The sequence below is a fragment of the Rattus rattus genome, chromosome 8, assembly GCF_011064425.1.
Source record: "Rattus rattus isolate New Zealand chromosome 8, Rrattus_CSIRO_v1, whole genome shotgun sequence".
NCBI classification, from domain to species: domain Eukaryota; kingdom Metazoa; phylum Chordata; class Mammalia; order Rodentia; family Muridae; genus Rattus; species Rattus rattus.
The window spans coordinates 1,342,004-1,348,219 of record NC_046161.1 but is presented as its reverse complement, the minus strand read 5'-3'; the positions used below and the strand labels follow the sequence as shown (position 1 = coordinate 1,348,219).

Below are 6,216 nucleotides of genomic sequence, written 5' to 3'. Positions count from 1 at the left end.
TAGAACTCATGGATGAGTGTGTATGTGTGTATGCATGAGTGTGTGTGTGTGTGTGTGTGTGTATGTGTGTGTGTGTGCAAGAAGAATGAAAAAAATTGTTAATACAAATTCTGCTCAAACTTCTCGAAGTTAATAAAAATATTCCTTATATTATTTCACAAAATAGAAAAATGAGGAATATTTCCCAATTCAATTTACAATGCCGAAGTTAACCTGATTCCTAAACTACGTGAATATCCAACAAGTAAGAAAATCACAGAACAATTTTTCTTATGGACATAGGGGCAAGAATTCTCAATAGCATACTTGCAAACTGAATCAAAGAAAACATCAAGAACATGATCTGCCATAATCAAGTAGGCTTCATTGCAGAAGTGCAGAGGTGGGTCAACATGCATAAAATGATAAATGTAATTCAACATATAAACAAACTCAAAGAGAAAACTCACAGAATCATCTCGTTAAATGTAAAAAATGCATTGGAGAAAAATCAAATACTCCTTAATAATAAAATTCCGGGACATATTAGGGACAGAAAGGATATAATAAACATTATAAAGGCAGTTCTTAACTGAGATCAACTTGAATGGAAAGAAACTCAAAATAATTCCACTAAAATCAAGAACAAGATAGGGCTGTTCACTTTCTCCATCCTTCTTTAATATAGTATTTGAAGTCTTAGCTACAGTGATACTTTTCAACTTGACTAATGCTACAACCCATTAATATAGTTCTTTATTATGTTGTGATCCCTCAACTGTAAAATTATTATTACTACTTCATATGTGCAATTTTTTTACCATTGTAAATTATAATGTAAATAATTCTCGAGAAAGGGGTCTGCCAAAGAATTTGTGACCCATATGTTGAGAATTGCTCAGCTTGAGCAATAAGACAATGAAAGGAGATCAAGAGGGATACAAATTGGAAAGGAAGAAGTCAAAGTATCTTTAATTGCATACAATATGACAGTATATATAAGTGACCCTAAAAATTCCATCTGATTAATATTTTCAGCAACATAGAGGAATACAAAATGAACTTTGAGTTTTTCCCCAACAGGTTTGCCATCAGAATGCAGGTATTATGGAAGCCACCTTAAATTCAAAGCAAAAATGGGAAAAGAAAAGGTTCACATGAACATCATCACAATTAGACATGTAGTTTCTGACAAGTACACCAGAATCAGCCACTTGATAGACAAATGTAGTGGAATCAACAAACAAGCCATCAAAAAGATTGAAAAGGAGGCTGCTGAGATGGAAAAAGTCTCCTTCAAGTATTCCTGGGTCTTGGAAAAACTGCAAGCCGAGCATGATCACTATTGACATCTCCCAGTAGGAATTGAGACCAGCAAATAATATGTGACTATCATTGATGCCCCAGGACACAGATAAATAAGGATAAGACATCTAAACAATTCCATAATGCCTAAAGAAATAGAAGAAGTTATAAAAAGTCTTCCCCCCCCCATTAAAAAAAAGCCCAGGGCCAGATGAGTTTAGTGCAGAATTCTATCAGACTTTCATAGAAGACCTAATACCAATACTGTTCAAACTATTCCACAAAATAGAAATGGAAGAAACACTACATAATTCCTTCTTTAAAGCCACAATTACAATTATACCTGAACCACACAGAGACCCAAGAAAAGAAAAGAACTTCAGAGCAATTTCCCTTATGAATCCGATGCAAAACTATTCAATAAAATTCTCACAAACCAAACTTAAGAACACATGAAAAAGATCTTCCATCATGATCAAGTAGGTTTTATCACAGGTGTGCAGGGATGGTTCAATACACAATTCATCAATGTAATCCACTATATAAACAAACTCAAAGGAAAAGCACATGATTATCCCCATTGGGTGCTGAGAAAGCATTTGACAAAATACAACACGCCTTCATGTTAAAAGTCTTGGAAAGATCAGGAATTCAAGGCCCATACCTAAACATAGTAAAAGAAATATACAGCAAACCAGTAGCCAACATCATACTAAATGGAGAGAAACTTGAAGTAATCCCACTGAAATCAGGGAATAGATAAGGCAGCCCATTTTCTCCCTACTTATTCAATATAGGGCTTGATGTCCTAGCCAGAACAATCAGACAACAAAGGGACGTCAAAGGGATACAAATTGGAAAGGAAGAAATCAAAATGTCACTATTTGCAGACAATTTGATAGTATAATTAAGTGACCCCAAGAGTTCCACCATAAAACTACTAAGCCTTATAAACTTCAGCAAAGTGGCTGGGTATAAAATTAAATCAAATAAAGCAGTAGCCTTCCTCTACTAAAAGGTTAAACAGGCTAAGAAAGAAATGAGGGAAATGACACCTTTCACAATAGTCACAAATTGTATAAAATACTTCGGTGTGACTCTAACCAATCAAGTGAAATATCTGTATGACAAGAACTTCAATCTGTCAAGAAAGAAATTGAAGATCTCAGAAGATGGAAAGATCTCCCATGCTCATGGATTGGCATAATTAATATAGTAAATATGGCCAAAGCAATCTACAGATTCAAAGCATCCCCATCAAAAATTCCAACTCAATTCTTCATAGAGTTAGAAAGAGCAATTTACAAATTCATTTGGGATAACAAAAGACCCAGGATAGTAAAAACTATCCTCAACAATAAAAGGACTTCTAGGGAAATCACCATCCCTGACCTCAAGCAGTATTACAGAGCAATAGTGAAAAAAAAAAAAAACAAACAAACTGAATGGTATTGATGCAGGGATAGGCAGGTAGATCAATGGAATAGAATTGAAGACCAAGAAATGAACCCAGACACCTATGGTCATTTGATCTTTAACAAAGTAACTAAAACCATTTGGTGGAAAAAAGACAGCATTTTCAACAAATGGTCCTGGTTCAACTAGAGGTTAGCATGCAGCAGCCTGCAAATAAATTCATTCTTAGCTACCTTTACAAAGTTCAAGTGCAGATGGATCAAGAATTTCCACATAAAACCAGATACACACATACTAATAGAAGAAAAAGTGAGGAAGAGCCTTGAACACATGGGAACTGGGGAAATTTTCCTGAACAGAACACCAATGGCTTATGCTCTAAGATCAAAAATCGACAAGTGTGACCTCATAAAATTGCAAACCTTCTGTAAGACAAAGTACATTAGGACAAAATGGCAATAAACAGATTGGGAAAGGATCTTTACCCATTCTACATCCAGTAGAGGGCTAATATCCAATACATACAAAGAACTCAAGAAGATAGACTCCAGAGAGTCAAATAGCCCTATTAAAAATGGGGTACAGGGTTAAACAAAGAAATCTCAGGTGAGGAATTTCAAATGGCTCAGAAGTACCTAAAGAAATATTTAACATTTTAATGTCTTTAGTCATCATGGAAATACAGTTCAAAACAACTCAGAGATTCCATCTCACACCAGGCAGAATGGCTGAGATAAAAAACAAGGTGACAACAGATGCTGGCAAGGATCTAGAGATAAAGGAACACTCCTTCATTGTTGGTGGGATTGCAAGCTGGTACAACCACTCTGGAAATCAGTTTGGTGGTTCCTCAGAAAATTGGACATAGTACTACCTGAGGACCCAGCTCGACCTCTCTGGAGCATATACCCAAAAATGCTTCAACATATAACAAGGACACATGCTCTACTATGTTCATAGCAGTTGTATTTATAATAGTCATCTACACAATGGTGTACTACTCAGCTATCAAAAACAATGACAGTGAAATTCAAAGGCAAATGGATGGAACTAGAAAATATCCTCCTGAGTGAGGTAACTCAATTACAAAAGAACATACATGGTATGCACTCACTGATAGATGGATATTAGCCCCAAAGCTTGGATTACCGAAGATATAATCTACAGACCACATGAAGCTCAAGAAGAAGACTGCCAAAATGGGGATGGTTCAATCCATCTTAGAAGGGGAACAAAAATATTCATAGGAGGAGATATGGAGACTGTGTTTGGAGAAGAGACCGAAGGAATGCACATTCAGAGCCTACCCAACAGGGGATCCAGCCCACATACATACAACCACCAAATCCAGACAGTATTGCTGATGCTAAGAAGTGCACCGTATCAGGAGCCTGACATAACTGTCCCCTGAGAGGTTCAGCCAGAGCATGACAAATACAGAGGCGAATGCTAGCAGCCAACTATGAAACTGAGAACAGGGTCCCCATTGGAGGAGTCAGAGAAAGGATTGAAGGAGCTGAAGGGGTTTGCAATGCCGGAAGAACAACAGTACCAATCAAACAGAGCTCCCAGGGACTAAACCACCATTCAAAGACTATATGTGGACTGATCCATGGCTCCAGCTGCATGTGTAACAGAGGATGGCCTTGTTGAGCACCAGTGGAAGGAGAAGTCCTTGGTCCTATCACGGCTGGACCCCCCCCAATGTAGAGGAATGTCAGAGCAGGGAGGCGGGAAGGCGGGGAGGCGGGAAGGCGGGAAAAGGCGGGAAGAAGGGTAGATGGTTGGGTGTTGGAATGCCCTCATAGAAGAAGGGAGAGGGGTGATGAGATAGATGGGTTGGGGACAGGAAACCTGGAAAGGGGATAACGTTTGAAAACCTCATAGGAAGCAATGAATAGCCTAGTAAGATCACCAGTGGAAGGGGAAGCCCTTGGTCCTGCTAAGACTGCACCCACAGTGAACGTGATTGTTGGGGCGAGGGCGGTAATGGGGGGAGGATGGGGAGGGGAACAACCATATAGAAGGGGAGGGGGATAGGTTAGGGGGATGTTGGCCGGGAAACCGGGAAAGGGAATAACATTCGAAATGTAAATAAGAAATACTCAAGTTAATAAAGAAAAAACGGAAAAAAAATGGCAGTGCCTGTGGCAACATGCTACTGGAATCTTGGACTGTATCTTCCTCCCACTTGTCCAACTGAGAAGCCTCTGCCATTGCCCCTCCAGGATGTCTCTAAAATTATGAGCGTTGACACTGTCACCATGGGCTGAGATGAAACTGGTGTTCTCAAACCAGTCATGATGGTTACTTTTGCTCCAGCCAATGTAACAAGTGAAATCAAGTGTGTTGAATTGCAGCAGGAAGCTTTGCGTGAAGCTCTTCCTAGGGACGTGTGGACTTCATTTTAAAGAAAGTGTCAAAGATATTAGATGTGGCAATATTGCTGGTGACAGCAAAAATGACCGACCGATGGAAGCAGCAGTCTTCACCGCTCAGGTGATTATCCTGAGCCATCCAGGTCAAATTAGTGCTGTCTCTGCTCCTGTTCCGGGTTGTCACACGGCTCACATAGCATGCAAGTTTGCCGAACTTAAAGAAAAGATTAATCATCATTCTAGTAAGAGGCTGGAAGCTGACCCCAAATTCTTGAAGTCTGGTGATGCTGCCATTGTTAATATGGTCCCTAGCAAGTCTTTGTGTGTTAAGAGCTTCTCTGACTATCCTCGACTTGATCGTTTTGCTGTTTGTGACATGAGCCAGACAGTTGCTGTGGGTGTCATCAAAGCTGTCGACAAGAAGGCTGCAGGTAAAGTCGCCAAGTCTGCCCAGAAAGCTCAGAAAACTTAATGAATGTTAGCCCTAACACCTACCACCCAAGTCTTAATCAGTGGTGGAAGAACCAAACTCAGAACTGTTTGGCCATTTAAGTTTAACAGTAAAAGACTGGTTAATGATAACAAGGCATAATAAAACCTTCAGAAGGAACGAATTTTTTATGGACCATTTTGTGTGTATGTGTGGCAGTTTTAAGTTATTACTTTTCAAAACCAGTACTTTCTAATGGAAACAATTTGACCAAAAATCCATCACAGAATTTTGAGGTTCATTAAAACAACTTTAATGAGAAAACAACAAAACAAAACAAAACGAACTTTGAACTACCAGTAGCCTTCCTATAAAAAATGACAATGAAATGAGAAAGAAATCAGAGAGACAGAATCTTACAATAGCCTCAAAATATCCAATATCTTGAGGTAATTCAAACCAGGTAAATGAACTTTGCACATATATTTATTTCATTTTATTACTTATGTATTTCTATTTCTTAGAAGCCTTTTTGTTTCTAATGAGAAACAAAAATGGAGTTGATCCAGATGAGAGGTGAAGTAGAGAGAAACTGGAAAGTGTAGAAGAAGGGAAAACAATAACCAGAATATAGTATATGCTTATATATCAAACACTATATATTATTTTCAGTAAAAGTAAACATACATACCCTAACTGGCTTGGACA

General features: G+C 38.5%; 1 pseudogene; it reads left to right on the top strand.

Annotated features, from left to right (window-relative positions):
• Positions 1-1,115: 1,115 nt before the first annotated feature.
• Positions 1,116-5,550, top strand: LOC116907182 (annotated as a pseudogene).
• The last annotated feature ends 666 nt before the right edge of the window (positions 5,551-6,216 follow it).